Source organism: Cygnus olor, chromosome 3 (assembly GCF_009769625.2).
Source record: "Cygnus olor isolate bCygOlo1 chromosome 3, bCygOlo1.pri.v2, whole genome shotgun sequence".
NCBI classification, from domain to species: domain Eukaryota; kingdom Metazoa; phylum Chordata; class Aves; order Anseriformes; family Anatidae; genus Cygnus; species Cygnus olor.
Window position 1 is genome coordinate 40,128,022 of NC_049171.1, and position 20,214 is coordinate 40,148,235.

Sequence of the window (20,214 nt, forward strand, 5' to 3'; positions counted from 1 at the left end):
CACAACAAGAAGTCAGTAAAGACAATATCCACTGCTCTGACCTCATCCATCAGGCTGGTCATTTCATCAGGTTGGTCTATCATGACTTCACCTTGGTGAATCCATGCTGATTACTCATTGATTTCCTTCTCCTTCATGTGCCTAGAAATAGTTTCCAAAATAGCTGTTGCATCACCTTCCAAGGTATCAGGGTGAAGCTGACCAGCCTGAAGTTCCCTGGGTCCTCCTTCTTGCCCTGATTGAAGATAGGAGTGACATTTGCTTTCTTCTAGTCTTCAGGCACTTCTCCCAGTAGTCACAATTAAGTGAAGACTACTGAGAGTGACCTCACAATCACATCTGCTATCTCCCTCAGCACTCATGGGTGCATCCAGTCAGGGACTGCATAATTCAGTCAGCTTTCCCCAGGCAATAGGTGATCTGTTCTTATGCAGCCAGCTCCATGTTTACATTCCAGAAAAAGGTAAAAGAAGTCAGCTTGCATAAGAAATTGTATCACATCAGATTTACAATTCTTATACTGCATACAGTTCTGTTCATTCTTACAAAATCTTACATTAAATTTTGATACTCTCTCTCCTTAGAATCTAAACCTCATATTAACTACATTTTAACCATTTATATACCTGTATTACTGTAAAGATTATAAATTGTATCCCAGGATAAATATCATACTGCTCAGCCTCATAACTGTTTGCCAGATATGACATTTGTCACCACGTACTTACATGACAGGGATGAGAGGAGAGGAGAGGAGAGGAGAGGAGAGGAGAGGAGAGGAGAGGGGAGGAGAGGAGAGGAGAGGAGAGGAGAGGAGAGGAGAGGAGAGGAGAGGAGAGGAGAGGAGAGGAGAGGAGAGGAGAGGAGAGGAGAGAGGAGAGGAGAGGAGAGGAGAGGAGAGTCCTCAGTGTTTAGTGTATCAAAGATGGAGAAAATGCTGAGTTCAGAAACATTGCATCTTCTCTCTGACATTGGATGGGTATACTTCAAAGGGTTCTGGGGTATGATTTAATTTGTGTGCACAACACACAAAATTCAGATATTTATTTGCATAATTTGGAGCCATAAAACATGATTAAAGATCTCACATAAAAAAACTACATCTTATTCATTTTTTTTTTCCTACGCTTACCCTTCTGGTTTGACATTTGACATAACATGTGGGAGAAAGAGTAAATAAAACATTTCTGAAACTTGAAAGAGATTTTGCCTGGGATGAAGTCAGAATGGGAAGGTCAGGTCAATTTTTATTGAATCAGTCCAGCTTCCCACCCTTTTCTGAGATACAATTTCTGAAGCTGCTGCCTTCTAGGCTGGCTCATTTTAGCAGTTAGCAGATGAGCTGACAGAGCATCAAATATTTTCATTCTGTAGGTTAGAAAGTTGGTAGAGTCACAGACCAAACTCAGCCAGAGGGAGTTTATGCCTGCTAAGTGAACTGAAAATTAGTATTGACCCTGAAAAAAAACTCCTCTGTAGTTGTAGAATTTGTTTATCTGCACTTTGACACATCTTGGATAATGAAAGCCTTTAAAGCACAATAGGCCAATTACAGACCTGGTGTGAATGGGCACAATGCCACTGAAACCAGACAAGCTGCGCCCACTCACACCAGGTTTGAGTTTGGCACATTGCCTTTGTCAATGGCAAAACAATGTTTTCAACAAATTTCCTGGCAGAAGCTATGCTGCATGGAAAATGCATTCACTTAATATGTTTATTTGCATTACAGCTCTGAGCTTCAGCAGAGCTTATTATTCATTATGCAAGTTCATTCCCTTCCCAGGCAGCTTTCTGAAATGCACATCAGAAAGTATAGTTAGAGTCTTTTAGAACTGAAGAGACATTCTTCTGTTTGTTTTTATTAGAGATAATACAGATCTTGTTATCTCCCCCTACTTTTTCCCCCACAAAGAAATGACTTGAATGCTGGGCCAAACCCTTCAAAAAATGAGAGTTCAGGAGTAGATAAAAATAAGGTCTTATTCAAAGACCTACTTGGTTTTCAGTAGCGTGGACTGCTCTCCGGCTCTTCTGCTGATGCATTCTTTGATTCTTAAACAATCTCAAAGAAACTAATAGGAGCTCAGATTTTAATTGGGCAGTGAACTAAATATGGATTTAGGAGACTGACTTCAGGCTTCTATTTTCAAGAATCGCTCCAGATTTTCAGAAAGAATGATCATTCAACTTAAATCCTCCAGTAAGAAAACTTCCTGTGGGAGGTAGAGGATGATGTATTTCTATGGGGAGAAAATATAGTTTCTTCTGCTACCCTATATGAAATTTTATTTATTTGGTACCATTCACTATTTAGTGATTTTCTACCTGCAGTTTTAAGGATTATGACCCTCTGAGCAGGCAGTAAGCCATGCCTTTTATTGGGAAGTATCTTAGAATCATAGAATCTTAGAATCATGGCTTGTATTGGAAGGGACCTTAAGCAAACCTCCCTAACATGGGCAGGAACACCTCCCACTAGATCAGGTTGCACAAAGCTCCATCCAACCTGGCCTTAAACAATTCCAGGGATGGGGCATCCACAACCTGTCCAGGCAACCTGTGCCAGTACCTCATCACCCCCATAGTAAAGAACTTCCTCTTAATATCTAATCTAAATCTACCCTCTTTTATCTTTAAACTATCACCCTTTGTCTTATCCTTACACTCCCTGACAAAGAGTCCCTCCCCAGATTTCCTGTAGGCCCCGTTTAGGTATTGGAAGGCTGCTATTAGGATGAAGGTCTGTTAGCAGAAAGTACACGCATACATATACAGATACACTGTATGTCCGCCTGCTGTCTTTAAACACCCAGGACTATCCAGTAGCTGGCCCTGTATCCCTTGTCTTCCCAGCTGCTGGCACCAGGATGCATGAACCCCCAAATACCATAGATCTACTTCATTTACTGTTGCTTAAACCTACACACGTATGCATGGACACATGCACTACGGATCCCCCCCCGGTAGCGGGCCTTATACTCCCATTCTAACCAGTAGCTACTGATGGGTTTCCCTGGTATCCCTGCTGCCTCATGCACAAACACACACATGCAAATGAGTCTTTCTGGTAGATGGTCCAGACTTATAACCTTGCCACTAGCCAATTCCCAGACCTTACCTTCTGCCCATATGCTGAATTAGACCTCCTGGTTCCTCCAGTAGCCAGCACTCTGTCTTTATGGTCTCTCTGACAGACTAATGGTTACTTCAATATCTGACTCCCAAACTTCTGCCCTATTCATGAGCTAGTCTAGCTTCATCTTTGCTAGTGGTGACAGACTGACACACACACTCATGCAATGTGCACACACTGTAGTCTCTTAAATTGCTGGCACCCTGGGTACGCGGTGCTTATGACCCATGGCCTCCACTCCAATTGATGGCACTTAGACCTCTATACACATACACGCACACACAGTAGAGTCTCCTTGTCCAGGAAAATAATTAGAAATGTAGAAGACAGTACAGACTGTACAGATCAGATGCAGGACATGACTAGACATGCACACTTGCCAGCAGCCTGTTTATGTGCTTGTCTGGTCCCTTTTATCACCTTATCCTTCAGTTATACAGGAGTCCCATACCACTGTGGCAGTATCCACCCTCAGACTGTAAGGTGGCCTGGAGAGCCTACCCCACTGTCTGATGGTGATGGGTCTTGTTCCTGGGCCATAGGGCTGACACCCTCCTGCAATGCTTGGTGAGAGGATGCGTCAGAGGCTCATTCCTCTCATTGTGTTACTGGGGTTCCACCACTTTCTGTTGTGCCTTTGAGCTCGTTTGTGTGTGTAAAGATGAGCCTTTAGTTGTCTAACCTAACGTTTTCAACACATAGATATCTGTACCTAGAGTCGAGAGAATTAGTGGTGTCCTGAAAGAAAACAGAAAGGGTGGAGGGGTGAGTGAACTGGGAACAGAAAATGAAGCCAGTTTCAACTCCAGTAATAAGAAAAAACAGCAGAGACCTACCCATTATCCAGTGGCTTGGGAAGAGTATCAAACTGTCATCTGCTTGCTTACTTTCTTCTTCTTCTTCCTCTTCTTCCTCTTCTTCCTCTTCTTCTTCTTCTTCTTTTCTTCTTCTTCTTCTTCTTCTTCTTCTTCTTCTTCTTCTTCTTCTTCTTCTTCTTCTTCTTCTTCTTCTTCTTCCTCTTCTTCTTCCTCTTCTTCTTCTTCTTCTTCTTCTTCTTCTTCTTCTTCTTTTTCTTTTAATATACAGTGCAGTTTGAAAAATGAGGCGTAATACAATACAGAGAGAACAAGGTTCAAAGACCAAGTGAACTGAAGTAGAGAGGATGGATGAGACAGAAGCATTATAAAGGAAGACAATAAACTGATGAGTCTGCCCCTGAGGTTTGGGTAACTGAAGGTGATCTTCAACATTCCTTCCCATTGAAGACATATGGTGGCAACATTTGCTGTGATACTGACTGTGAAGCATGCAATGAGCCTCATGTCCGCTAAAATATATGCTATCACTTAAAGTTTTGTAGAAATATGCATTGTTTATAGTTCTATCTGAATAAATACAGGAACAAACATTCCTATTTACAGTTTCAGAATGTGGTTAGTTTTACAGCACAAAATATTTTTCTAAGTCCTGTGTTGGGCAGTTATTGAGGTCATGAATTTTGTTTCCCAAAGCTGCATGTGCAAATTATTTAACTCATGTTGTTTCATATCCATCATATTCACCAAAGGTCCAGAACTGCAAATGTAAGCTTCAAGTTATACTTTACCTGTTTTTACAAGTGACCATTTTAGCACACAATGATAAATAACAACTGTCATCACAGAACTCAGAGGAAAAGGCTTTCAAATGTTTCTTAATATTTCTGTAGGAAGAAACCAATGATTATGTGGACTCAAAATAGAGTAGTAGCATCTTGATACTTTTCTTTTGTGTGTGTGTGTAAACACTATGAGAGTTTATGTGGGTGCTTATCTATCTATAGAACTATAAATAGTTCAAAAATAATTTAACATTCTTGGTATATATGTGTCCATTTGTTCTGTGGTGAATTTGCTGGTAGACATGATATTTGTAAAGTTGGCAGTGTGCATATTTATGACTGAGATTTTTCTTTTCTACTTAAAGAAAACATGCAATCAGTAAAAAGCTGTGTATAATCAAATTGAAAGAATTAATGTATTTCGTTCCTAAATAAAATACTTTTTTCTAGACCTAAAGCTTAGGATTTTAGTTTTCCATTGCCTTGTAGGGCTTTTGGTCTCAGACTCTGAACTGTCTATCTTGTTTGAATTGACATCAATGGGACTTTTATTTTTTAAAGCATAAATGAGGGAATGATCATTTAAGAAAACTGAGTAACATTAATCGGATCTGATATGAGATATTGTAAATCTCCAAATGCTCCAGGTTCAATCAAGAATGAACAAAGTCTTTTTCTTGTAAGCATGAGACAATAAAAATAATAGGGTGTTTATTATAAACTATGTTTCATCAACACATTTCCTGTTTAATTCAATGTTTTCTTTCCTTTTTTTTTTTTTTTTTTTTTTTTTTACTGTATTGTTGCAGATTCCTCTAACACTTTACCAGCTATGTTCTTAATGAATATTTTAATAGGTAGAGTAGATAATAAACGTTGTGTGCAGTAGTTTCATTCCAGTCCTTCCACAGCCTAGAACAGTAACTTAAAGATAGCCCTTCTGATATGATATGGAGTTGAGAACAGCCATTAACAGCAACAGACATGGACTTGGAGTCACTATGGTATTGTGGCTTCAGCCTTCCTAATTCAATTCCCATGTCATGAAACTTCATTTGGAGGTATGGATCCTTGATGTATTCAGCTTTACTGTGACTCTTTCCAAAGTTTTCATTTCACTATTCATAACTTGCCAGTAATAAGGAACCACCTCTAATGGATATTGCCAATTCCTATTGTACTGGAATCATTAGCACATGTGTTTGGCCACGAGCTTATGTTCCATTGAGATACTTCCTTTCAAATATCCACATTCTCCTCAGTTTATATTCTTCATGTTGAGTCAAATATATTAGCACATATATATTAACAGCATATCTTCTCCTTCTGATCTGAAATTATTAAATGATTACTCTAGGATCAAGCTATTTGCTCACATCTTTGAGAAAAGTAGGAATTTTGCAGTTTAATGATTTGTCGAAGATCACATTAGTTTCCTCTTCTACATTAATACCTTTAGTTGCACCAGAATTGTGATGCTCAGCCCAAGGTGGGGGACAAAAGGTGACATCTGAATACACTATTTACTGACTGAAAAAATGGACCGGATGAATTTAAAGCCACTTTCATTAGAAACCTTTTTTCCCTTTCTTTTGTATCCAGTGATTCATTACAGAGCTCACTGCAAAATTATTATTATTATTATTATTTTTTGTGTTGGGAATTGATCTGTTGTTTAGAGGAAATTATAGTGAGGAATAGCATTATAATCCATTATAACCCAGACTTTGGGTCTGCCAGTTTCTGATTTGCCTGAGATGTGATCACAGTTGGAAAAAGGATACCACTGCTACTTGAATGGATTACATAGCCTTGCTTTACTGTGCTTTAAAGTTTAGGTCAGTGGTATGCAAGGATGCAGACAGTTACTCTTTGATGTGAAATATTTAAATGGAAAGAGAAAATGTATAAATAATTAAACTATCTGCATTAGTTTTTAACTCCTAATCATGAACTGAAAATTAAACTGTTTGTCTTGCTGGAGAGAGAAATGTGCAGTATGCTCCAAAGATAGTTTGCAATAAACAAATGATTGTAATAAAGACAAACAATAGTTTGTTTTCTTTACTGTTTTAAATCTTTTCTTATATTTAAAACATTATGAAGCATCCATCATGCTATGTCCAGATTCTGATATGTTTGAATGAACAACAGATCAAAAAATACATTTATAGAACTATATGAGATAGTATTTATACATTTGCATTCTTTTTATGTTAACTACCCCAATTTAAAAAAATGGGAATACACCAACATGAAAATTGGGCTTGTAAAAACACTTAGGTACGAATGTAATGATGTTCACACTACAAGTTCTACCAATGACGTTATCTCCCCTGTAACATAAAGTACTGAAATTGACTGATGTTAAAACTGTGAAGAAATAGATGCTGTGTGACACAGGAAGAGATGGAAAGAGATGAAAGGAAAAAAAGACAACTCAGCCTCAGAATATGCACCAAACACGAGTTCTGTACTTTTAAAACTTGTAGAATCCCCACCCCACCCCTCTCCCACCACATTTTTTTTTCCTTTTAGCTTTGAAATGTGATTTGCAAACCCTACTGGGTTTATGGGGGAAGGTTTTGGTAACAGGGGGGCTGCAGGGGTGGCCTCTGTGAGAAAATCCCAGAAGCTGCCGCATATCAGATAAGAGCCAGCTCCAGATGGCTCCAAAAGGCACCTGCTCCTGGCCATAGTCAATCCAGTGAGCAATGCTGGGTGGGCCTCTGGGAGAGCAGATTGAATGAAGGGAAAAAAAACTGCTGTGTGACAGCATCTGGGAGAGAGGAGGGAGAAAATGGGAGAGAACCAGCCCTGCAGACCCCTCGGTCAGTGCAGAAGGTGGGCAGGAGGTGCTCCAGGCAAGGAGCAGAAGTTCCCCTGCGTCCTGTGGAGAGGCCCCTGGTGGTGCAGGCTGTCCCCCTGCAGCCCATGCATCCCACATGGAGCAGATATCCACGCAGCAGCCCATGGAGGAGCCCGCGGTGGAGCAGGTGGATGTGGCCTGGAGGAGGTTGCGGCCCATGGAGAGCCCCCACAGGAGCAGGCCCCGGGCCGGAGCTGCAGCCCGTGGAGAGGAGTCCACGCAGGAGCAGGGGGTCTGGGAGGAGCTGCCGCCCGTGGGGGACTCATGCTGGAGCAGTTTGCTCCTGGGGGATGGACCCCATGGTACGGAGCCATGTGGGAGCAGCTCTTGAAGCTCCCACAGGATCAGTTTGGGAGGGACCCCACGTGGAGCAGGGGCAGAGAGTAACCATGAGGGAGCTGCAGAGACAAGTGTTTAGTGACTGACTGCAACCCCCAATCCCTGTTCCCCTGCGCCACTCAGAGGGAGGAGGGAGATAGAGTGGAGTAGATGTGGGGAAGGTGTTTTTAGTTGGCTTTTCACTTGTCACTGCTCTAGTACGCTAGTGATAGGTAATAATTATTAATCTTCCTATGCTGAGTCTTTTTTGCTTGTGACAACAATTGTTGAGTGATCTCCCTGTCCTTATCTCGACCATTGAGCCCTTTTCATCATATTTTCTCCTTCTTCCCTTTTGAGGAGGGGAGTGAGAAAGCAGCTGTGGTGAAGTTCAGCTGCCCAGCCAGGTAAAACCACCACACAAACGTCTATCAGCTGGGTACTAGTTCTTACCATATTTTTTATCATTGTTCTTTTGGGAGGAATTCTGGATGCTGCAAAACAATATTCATTTGGCTGCTTAGTTTTCAATTAAATGGTGCAATATCAACTGCAGTAACACAGTCAGGGGGATGGTCCAGATAAACCAATGCTGTTTTGATAAAAAATTTTTTCTTTGAATATAGCAAAAAGCCAGATGCTGTGAATAAATGTTCTCTTTTTATGGACAGTTAAATCAGCACTTGTACTTCTGTTAAAAATTACTGTAAAGGAAATTGTAGATATGGGAGACTTAGTCTAGAAAATATTCTGTTAAAATGTAACCCATATATATAAAAGGCATGTTTAGTTTAACACTTTTACAAAGGTGAAAACAAGTTAATGTATTTTATAAACAACTCAGAAGGAAGAGTACCAGGAATTAAAAAAAAAAAAAGTGCTTGGGAAACAATGAATTATCTGCTATTATCAATCTATCAGCCTTAAATTATGATTCTCTATAGACTTATTAGTCATATGAAGACCTCCTTAACAATCTCAAATAAATCTGCCAGTCATAAATTCCCTGAAATGTTGAATTTACACTGTAACAGTTACTCTTACATGAAATGACACTTCTTTTAATCCTAGCTAGATCATAGAATCATAGAATCATAAAATCATAGAATCATAGAATCATAGAATGGCTCGGGTTCGAAGGGACCTTAAAAATCATCTAACTCCAACCCTCCTGCTATACTGGGTTTCCCAGTATGTTTTGCAAAGGTGGTTCCTTGACCAGCATGCTGGCACTGTCTCTGGGAGTTGTCATCTCTACTGACAGCTGCAGATGAAATGTTCCTCCTGCCAAAGTTGAACCCACACTTGCACCATTCTTGAGTTAGAATTGTTCATACAGGATTTCATTTAAGGCCTAGCTGTATTTATTACATAGACTTACAAGAAACTGCAGCTGTCACAAGAATGGGTGTCTATACCAACAGTAGGAGATAATTTAATGTACTTATGAGAATTCTGGAACTTGTCTCTTCTATACTTCTCTCTAGACAGAAGGAATTTACTCATTTTACTGTCCCTTCATCCTGGGTGCATTAATTTTTGAAAGACATTTCAATCACCCACAAATGAATACAGAAACCCATGCATTAGTTAGCTCCCTCATATTGTAAATATATCATCAGTACACAAAGGGCTCACATGTGAGCTGTACTAACTTATATGGACTACTAAAGAATCTGTGATGAGCGTAAAACAACCTTAGTATCTCTATCTCCAAGACAAAATTATTTCATAGTGACTGTATTTGTTTTCTATGTACTATACTTCTGATCAAGAAATCTATAACCAAACCTTGGTCAGTTCTTGCCTTGTGTCACCTGAACTTCATATCCCTTAGTAAAATATTATTTATAAAATCTTATGATCTGAGTCTTATTTTCTCTCATGTTGTAAAGAGGGTGATGAGGATGGTGCGCAGGCAAGCCCAGCAGTGCAACACATTGGATCATTCTTTACACGTCAGAATGGGAAGGATACTGTAATTGTGAAACAGCCCTCAGTGGAGGTTTTGCTGGCTACTCCAAACTCACAAAAATGCGCAGATGGCAATTTAAGCCTAAGGAAGAAGTTGGGATTATGAAAAGTTATAAAGTCCTTTTCCAGCTAATGAACTATTTTTTTTTTCTGTTTTCCAACTTATGACATCTAGTTTTTTTTAGTCTTTGTTTTCTAAGACGTTATTTTCTTGAAAATCTGTTGTATCATACATGCACATACTACTCACACACATAACATACCCCCCCCCAATTTAGTTCAAAATTTTCTCTTGTGATCCTTGTTAACAAACACTTGAGCAACTGTGTATTAGAAACTGGCTTCAGACTGTAAATATTTTTTCTTTCATGACTCTCATATTGCCCACAAAGTATGTTAAGCTTTATTTTATGATCCCCTGGATGTGTTATTCTGAATCTAAATATACATTCCTGATTTAGTCTTCATACTTTTCTTTAAATATATTAGATTTCAGTATACTTTGTGAATCAGGAAGATATTGCTTCTTTCTTTTCAAACAAGCAGTACCATTTAACATTGCTAGGAATTATAAACTTACTGTTTATATTTTAAATAGCATAGTAGAGTAGAGATGTTTGTCTACTTCTGAAATCCTATAATTTATAGAACACACTGACACCAGAGTTATACTAACTTATATCAGATCTTGGCTGTACATTTTTTTCAGGTTGTGAAAGACAGTTAATCTTGAAATTGTAACATCAAGTTGAACCAAAATTTAGTAGACTAATCAAAAAGTCATTATGTCAGATGACTTAACCTTATGTCTTTGCATTCTCTTGTTTCAGAAGAAAAGTTTGATCCCATGACTCTATCAAAGAGCATCAACTGTCTAAATGTTTGATTTTCATGAACTAGATACACATACTTTTCCCCAATAATCTGGATTTTTTTTGGCAAGATTTTCACAGGTCAAAAGTTCTAGGTGTCTAGAACAAGTAGGAGGAATCCACCAGCACAGGTTTATCCTGTTTTTACAATGCAATTTTAAAATATTCAGGTTATGAATATGCTATATTGAAAGCTATAGGGACTGGATTTCTACTTCCTCTTCACAGAATACATTTGGTGAAGGTACCCTCAAAAGGATTTTTTCCTGGACCCAAACATTCTATTTGTAGGGATAAGAAAATAGAAATTTAAAAGTATAGTTTCTACAAAGTTTCTTACATTACACGATCAACAGCAATGCAACTTATTTACAGTTATGCTAATAGGTTTTGTGATAAATATGAATGTCACATCGGACATAGACCATGACTGACTCATTTGTCACCATATAGGTTATACTACTATGTCTCTACCAGCCTCAAAAAGCTTAATGTGAATACCAAGGCAACTTCTCCACAGATTACAACCTATAAGAAACCATTTTTAAAACACATGTTGCCAGAAACTGAGGGTTTTACAAATTGCAGTATATTCAGCTCAAATTATTCCAATCAGTGAAGCATTTTTCTTGTACACTGTCAGGCTTCTACTGTAATTACAGTCCACATTGCATTTCTAGTGTTTTTTGCATGCCTATAAAATCAGAGCCTTTCAATACTATCTACTAGTAATTTCATAAACATTCATCATAGCTTTCTTTACTATTGGCTGTCCTCAAGTCTTCTGCCGTTCAATGTGCCTGCTTAGATAGCTCAGCAACACAATGTTTATTGACATTTCTTTTTGCTCTTCTGCAGCCATGCTCTGTAACATTTACTCTGTCAATTACTTTCATCTTGATATTCATAGTTCTATTTCTGTGTGACTTTAATTGCATTTTACTAAATTAAAGAGACATTATAAAGTTGTTATCATTTGATTTTATAGCTTTAATTTCACTTTTCTTTAATCTTTGGAGAACACCAGATTATCAATTAGCATAAGAAACTGGTCACTGTGGAATTTAGTAACAATCCTGGATATTCAGTGAAGTGAATCAACACATTTTATGTTTGTAGTATAACAACAGTATGTCCAATAAGCAAGAAAGTATCTAAAATCTTACTCACTGTTTCTACAATATTTCTATACATGAATTAAAGGATTTATTTATTTATTTATTTATTTATTTTTGGACAATGGTCTTCTTTTGAAAGTTTTATCCACTCAGAAGTTGTAAAAAATTCAGTAGATCTTAATTCTTTATATATTTTCTTCATGTTAGAAGGTGTAGTCACTGTTAATAGCAGGCTGAATAAAATCAGTTGATATTGTAGCACTATCTTAGAGAGCTCATTTCAAAATAATGACCTCTAAACTACCATTGGGTCATAGTATTTGCTTTATTTTAGTGGGCAATACTTAATAGCCTATTCCTTTCTGATACCCTGGAGAGAGTAATAACCTTTGTGCTTTTCCTGTAGTTGAGTTGAGCTTTTGTGTTTATTCTCCTAAATTATCCGGTTTTTGAAGGGAGGCCAATTCTACTGGTGCTTATTATGCATGCCCTGAGAACACAGAGGAAAATTAGAAAGCAACCTATTTCTTCTGTTTTGGTCTGTCTGCTTAGACAATGCTGAGGTCAGCCATAGTAAGTGACAGGATTCTAAGCATCTGCTTTATGATTTCTTAACCAAATGATGTTTGTAGTGGATTTAGACTCCAGGTTTATACGAAAGCCAAGAGGTTATAAAGTTATAAGTAGTCCAATTGTAGTATACCAAATATTCTATTGCATTCTGTGCTTTTTACTTAAAATGCAGAGGCTTATCAGGCCACAAAATATATGTTTCAAAATCTTCTAGGAATAGCAGACAACTCTAAGAGATGCCAATAGTTATTCATGCAATCTTTTAAATAACAAAGAGTCATTGTGGTTGGATACAGGAATTGTGAACAAGTCACTGCAATTACCCAAAGATTTCTGAAGCAGTTAAAGGAGAAGTGGGAAGGAATTATATAAAGAAAAGAAGTGAAAAAAGAAGATCAAGAAGAAAGAGCAGTCAATCTACACATTCACCAAACCAGTGGCAGTCCAGCTGTTTTCCCTATAAAGAATAAAAGTTCATTGTTACGAGGGTATAAGCTTTTCTGAGTCACTGTAAAAGATTTCTCTCTGTATCGTACCACAAAACCTTCTAAAAAAGTTTTGAAGGAACATACGCATACAATAAAAGGTGTTTTTTTGTTTGTTTGTTTGTTTATTTGTTTGCTTTTTTTGAATATTCTTTGTAATTTGGGTGTATTTAAGAGTGGCCTGCCTAAGTGTCTGCTTTTCTTTTGCTCATTGTCACCTCCTGTCTACAACAGAATTCTGCTGAAAGAGAAAAACCTTGGTGAGCTGAGTTCCTCTACTGTTGGTCCTGCCAATCCATTTCCATGGTCATTCTGGATGAGTCATTGCCAAGGACTGGTGAAATTGGCCAATGATACTTGATGCAGACTTGGCAGCTCCATGCTTCCCTGTCAGGTTCACCCTAGACAGAAAACACAGGGCTGCCAAACAGAATGGAGTCTATTTCACATGTGAGAAGTTGGGGAGAGAGATGTGAGTGAGAGCTCCTCTTCTGAAATATTTCAGTTAAACCATGTCAGTTGTTTCCCCTCCTCTGTTAACACCAAAGCTGAGCTTAAACATGCTGCATTCCAGACATCATACGCTTTCTATTTGTATTCATTGCAGATGTACACTAAAACTACTGCAAATAGTTTAGGTAATTGGCAAACCACAGGGGCATTTACCCTGTTCACTGGCCTATTTTAGGCGGGTTCATCATCACCATTATAATTGATGACAGATCTCTAGTTTTCCACTTGCCAGGCTGTAAGACAAGGAAGACTAATAAAGTATTCTGGCAGTGTGAATGTTGTAGTTGTTCCCAGCCTTTTGCAAACAAAGAGCTACTCCTGCCCCACCCCTGCTGCTAATGCACAAGTGATGTGGTGGGGAACTTTTTCAATAAAAGAATACTCTCTTTTCTCCATCCTCTCAGCCTATGCAATTACCTAATTCTTACACGATTAGGGCTTTTTTAATACAATACTGTAAGCTGTGACATTTTGTTAATACAAAGTAATGCCGTAAAAGTATATGACACTCTTATTGCAATAAATCTTTTCTCCCTTAAATAAAGAACATTTCACAAACTGAAATATGTTTTATTTAATGTTTTTTTCTTTTTTTTTTCTTTTTCCTTTTTTTTTTTTTTTTTTTTTTTCATTGTATTCCTAGATACTCAGCATTTATATTTATGTTTATTAGTTGGAAAAAATTCTCATATGTGTGATACTTTCTGCACAGACTCACCATAGAAGCCAATTCCTGCACCCCCAAAAAGCTCTCTAGCTAACAGGAGCAGAGATAATAGAGAACAGTATTGTTTCCACCGTACAGTGTGCAGAGGTACAGAACTCATGGAGCTGCAACAAACAAAGGACTCCTGGACCTATAAATTATTTTTCCTGTGTCTCCATTTTCCTGTCACCTTGTAGTGAAAATACTGTAGAATTTCTCTATAGTGTGCATAAGTCACATGAAGAATTAAATTCCTCAAGGTAACAAACCCCCAAACCCCACCAAACCAAACCAACCAACCAACCAACCAACCAAACAAAAAAACACAACACCAGTGCTTGCTGAACAGAACTAATGTTAGTCAACACAAAACACTAAGCACAAGTGTATACAACACAAACGACTGCATGTCACCTGTCATGGCTTGGCTCACAGTTTTAGATAAGCTCAAAGTTATCTCCTCAGAGAAGGCAGTGGAAGTGGCTCATGCCAAATTTTTGTGTAGCATTGTTGAACTGCGAGGACCTCACTTGTGTCTCTGTTTTCTACTTCTGCTCCCCCTGGTGCTTATCACATTACCACATTGTCTTTGAGCTGGAGTGCATTTGTCACTAGCCAGTAGAACAGTCAAAGGAAATGAAATGCTTAAAGTACTGAAGTCTTTTATAGAACATAACTCTAATGACTAATCCAAGATCAAGTACTTAACCTAAGGCATGCTTAATAATTGTGTATGCATTTCTCTTTAGTTGGTGTTTTATCCACCTTATGTTCAAAGTAAAATCTCATCACCCATCTAAGGCCATAATTTCATATATGACTTAAGTCAGCATAAGACATTCTGCTGTTGAAAGTGCTGCCTTCTGTTTGTTCTTTTTCTCTTTCCTTTTGACAGTGCAAGCATTTGAATGGCCACAATGTCCAAAAAAAAACCAAAACACAAACACAACAAAAAGAGGGCCATGGTATGACAGTAATACAAGAGACTCATAGAAAATTCACTCCAAACAAGGCATAGTAATACAAACTGGATAAAGGTTTCTTCCAGAGGAGTATGGGAGCAAAACCTCAGGAGGGTATGTGACTTGGTCTATTCAGTAGTAGACCTGGTCTATCTGTCATCACAGTTGGAAGAATCTGTTGTTGTGCTTGAAAGAACATCATGTTTACCATTCCTTTCAATCTCTTGAAGATATCTGGAGATAGGGTATGAATTTGTGACAAGGTGCATAATGTATAATTGCAAGACACGAGAGACCTAGGCTTGACCACAGTTCTCAGATCTTTTCGGAAGCTCAGAATTAGAATTCTTTCTTCATGGTTAGTCAAAGTCAAAATGATTTCATCACAAGTTAGCTACAAATTCAGTAAAAGACACAGCAACTTTTGACTGACTTGTTTAAGACCATTAAAATAATTCCCAGCACTTTAGTCCTGTTAAGCATGGATGAAATTCCTGTTACCCAGCATCAGATACTTTACGTATAGAAGCTTACTCTAAGAGAACCTGCTCTAAGGAACCTGCTTTGGCAGTGGGGTTGGACCCGATGATCTCTCGAGGTCCCTTCCAACCCCTACAATTCTGTGATTCTGTGATTACTTCTAAAAACTAAAGTTATTTATTGAAGTTACTTTCACAGTCAATGGAAATGTAATTCCTTATGTCCTAAAAAAAGCTTCGTAATATAGTACAGTGGAAAACACCTCATAAAAGTTCTTATTTTGTCCCATGACTGTACAGGGAGTTAAAAGAGCTAGCTTCAAATAGTTCACCTGACATTAGGTGAGATGAAGTACGCTTTCAGTGCCCTCATTTTAGGTGCTTCCTTTTGGCTCATGCATCCAACTTTGCACATTAACAGCAAAGTGACATGTAGTATGCTGTGTTTCATGGAAGTAGCAATGTGTGCTCTATTAATTTTTGTTCTGTTTTTTCCTACAATAATGATTCAAACAAAATAGAGTAGAACATGAAGACAGTCTTTATACTGTCTTTGGATGAGTCTCTATACTGTTCCTTGGATAGGAAGCTATTCCTTGGTCAGGAGACGTGTTTGAAATGTCACCAACTTCTTTTCTTCTTGGATTCAGTATTGCTGAATGGCAATATTGGATGGCTAGGGATGGAGTTTGAGTGAGTTAATTTTGGTATCACTTTCATCACACCATAATAAAGGTTAAGTTAGAGTTCAGTGACCACTATAAATTAAAACCACTATCCTGCTTGGGTTTCTGGGCAGAAACATACTTCTAGAACTTTTATAACAATATGCAAAAATATAAATAAAATAAAAATAAAAAATAAAAATAAATAAAAATAAAAATAAGGTTTCTATGCCTGATGTTTCACAGTTCCAGATTTAGCACTAAGTTTAGTACTAAATTTCATCACTCTATTCCAAAGACCACCCAAGTAATAAAGAAATCCTCTGAAACATTCGTCCCTGAACCTGTCAGCGTTAATTGATGCAAAAAAAGGAAAGGAGTAAGTGTTCACTGTATTTAACACTTCTCTAAATCAGGCCTGAAGGGAGAAATACACTATTGAAAGGGGAGAGCATAGAAGGGAGTGTTATTTTATTCATTATAAATAAATGTCTGGAGCTTAAACATGTTGACAAGCTAAAGCTCTATTCTGAGAGGCATTGAGTGCCCTTGAATCCCTTTGAAGTTAGAGGTAGGTGAGGTTACTCAGTACTCTACAGAACTGAGCCCTGAGGATCACCTACAAGGACAGCCACAAATTAGAATGATGCCTATGGGTTTTAAGCTGAACACTACTTCCACCCCATTCTTTCTCTCTCCTAAATCTATGTCTATCTAGACGTGTATGGTTAATTCATTTGAATGTATTACACACATACTAGAAGATTTACTGTGCAGTTCAGCATAGTGTCTTTCAGTTTAAATGTCTTTCAGTTTAAATGGCTTATTTCTTTGAGATGTGCTCTTGTGAGTGCCTTGGAGAGCAACGGAGGCAATGCTTGTGCAATCCAACCTGTTTGCTATGTACTTCAATCTTGCCACATAATCCTGAATTTCCCAGACTAATCTTGAAAATAAAAGAAGCTATTCCTGGAAATAAAGTGAAGATGGAATTTAATACCTGGGGAATTTAATGACATAAATATTTTAGAAAATATGAAGGATCTGCAGGGAAGTCCCAAATTATATTTTGTAGCAGTTCTTATACATCATGGTAAGGAAGTTCAGAACTGCTTTATCAGTTACATCAGATTCCTATCAAACAATATTCCTATTGTTTCTTGTGAATACGTTGCAAATCCTAGACTTCTCTCTGCAGCCTGCTCCCTCATTGTAACCACCCTTCTTGTAATGTATATTCCTTAAATTGAATTGGCATTTCCCATGTCCATTGCTTCTTGTCCTTTTACTGTGCACAGCTGGAAAGAGTTTGGCTGTATCTTTCCTATATCCTCCCTTGAGATAATTGTAGAGTTAAATGGTCTACACAGAAGCAAGAGATTACGTTGTTTCACAGCAGCTGTGCAATCTTATTGGTGTAGAAATTTCTTTTTGGTTACACTTCAAAATTGAGTAATCGTTTGCAAAAACTCTGAAGTGTATCAGTATTTGAGGAAAAAATGAAAAATCCTTCCAGGACCAGGATAATTGCCATATTTCCTGTCAGAAGGTGAGACTTCACACCTGCTCTTCTGAGCAGTGCAGGATGTTTCTGGGGCTCTTGGGCTTACACTAGATATTTCAGTTGTCCTTCGTCTTTTCTGAGGACTGGGTGGTGAATTTCTAAGTGCAAGCAGCTGTGGATACCACTATTGCACAAACAAATTACACATGTATATGCATGCATAAACATGTCCACATATGTATTATACACATGCTGTATATTTGTAGTTTAATTTATAGTGGAGACAATAATCAGATCCTATACAGTTTAGTCACATATGCTGTTATGTTATATACTTAGTGAATGGTTATTTATTTATTTTTTAAGCAATGACATTAATGACAGACTGCCTTTGATTTCAGTATTGATGAATACAGTGAGAAACAATTTTTCTTATGTGAACTCATCACAAAAAGCATCTAAAAGACTGGATAAAAGTACTCAAAATATTCCCACATTGCATGTGGAAATGATTGTCTACTGCTGATCTGAGGCTTGTGTACATTTTGTATTTAACCCCTTATCAACCTGTCAGAAGTCCAATAGTTCCTTTAGTATGGAAACTCAAGCCTCCTTTTATTGGCAGTAATTTCTCCATTTCCCACTGAAACCAAAGTGAATAGAGAACACTGATATTACAGTGACGTCTTTAATGGTCATACTAAGGAGAATAGCATAATATTTTTCAAAGAGATTTCAAAGATGAAATCATTTGAAATTTGAGCATTTCCACAGCTCACTACTGTATTTACTAAAAGTGACTGCTCTTGTTAGATTGATTTCCCATATGAATAATATAATGTGGAGTTTCAAAAACAAAACAACCAGTAATAATAATAATAAAAAACACCTCTTCAATAAAGTTTAGACCAATAGGCACTGAAATTAATATCATAGAATCATAGAATCATAGAATCGTTAAGGTTGGAAAGGACCTCCAAGATCATCTGGTCCAATCATCTCCCTACCACCATTATCAGCCACTAAAACGTCCCTAAGCACCAAGTCCAACCTTTCCTTGAACACCCCCAGGCACGGTGACTCCATCACCTCTCTGGGCAACCCATTTCAATGCCTGACTGCTCTTTCTGAGAAGAAATTTCTCCTAATTTACAACCTGAACCTCCCCTGGTCCAACTTGTGTCTATTCCCTCTTGTCCTATCACTAGTTGTCTGCAAGAAGAGGCTGACCCCCAGCTCCCCACAACCTCCTTTCAAGTACTTGTAGAGAGCAATAAGGTCTCCCCTGAGCCTCCTCTTCTCCAGACTAAACAACCCAGTTCCCTCAGCTGGTCCTCATAGGACTTGTGTTCCAGGCCCTTCACCAGCTTCGTAGCCCTTCTCTGGACACACTCCAGGGCCTTGATGTCCTTCTTGTACTGAGGGGCCCCAAACTGAACACAGTACTTGAGGTATGGCATCAACAGAACTGAGTACAGGGGGACAATCACCTCCCTGATCTTGCTGACTACACTATTCCTGTTACAAGTCAGGATGCCATTGGCCTTCTTGGCCACCTGGGCACACTGCTGGCTCATGTTCAGGCGAGTGCCGACCAACACCCCCAGATCCTTTTCCTCTGCACAGCTTTCCAGCCACTCTGCCCCAAGCGTTGCATGGGGTTGTTGTGGCCAAAGTGCAGGACCCGGCACTTAGCCATGTACAACCTCATCCCATTGGCCTCTGCCCATTGACCCATCCTGTCCAGGTCCCTCTGCAAGGCCATCCTACACTCTGGCAGACTGACACTTTCCCCCAACTTGGTGTCATCTGCAAACTTACTGAGGGTGCACTCAATTCCCTCATCCAAATCATCAATAAAGATATTAAAGAGGATGAGCCCCAACACTGACCCCTGGGGAGCACCACTCCTGACCAGTGGTCGTCAGCGGGTTTTCACTCCATTCACCACTATTCTCTGGGCCCGGCTGTCTAGCCAGTTATTAACCCAGCAAAGAGCGTACCTGTCCAAACTGTGGGCTTACAGCTTCTCCAGAAGAATACTATGAGAGACCATGTGAAAGGCTTTGCTGAAGTCTAGGTAGACTACATCAACAGCCTTTCTCTCATCCCAGTCATAGAAAGAGATGAGACTGGTCAGGCAAGACTTGCCTTTCATGAACCCATGCTGACTGGGCCTGATCCCCTGGTTGTCCCACATACGCTGCATGATTGCATTCAAGATGACCTGTTCCATCACCTTTCCTGACACCGAGGTCAGGCTGACAGGCCTGTAGTTCCCCAGGTCCTCTTTATGACCATTCTTATAGATGGGTGTCACATTAGCAAGTCTCCAGTCATCTGGAACCTCTCCGGATGACCACAAACGCTGATAGATGGTGGAAAGCAGCTCCACAATCACATCTGCTAACTTCCTCAGCACCCCTGGGTGGATGAGGGT

General features: G+C 38.8%; 1 long non-coding RNA gene across 1 annotated transcript; it reads left to right on the forward strand.

The window, feature by feature from the left end:
- Positions 1 to 352: 352 nt before the first annotated feature.
- On the forward strand, positions 353 to 12,951 carry LOC121068414. The gene is made up of 3 exons (XR_005818860.1): positions 353 to 463; positions 12,343 to 12,460; positions 12,757 to 12,951. It is a non-coding gene; the product is annotated as an uncharacterized LOC121068414 (long non-coding RNA).
- The last annotated feature ends 7,263 nt before the right edge of the window (positions 12,952 to 20,214 follow it).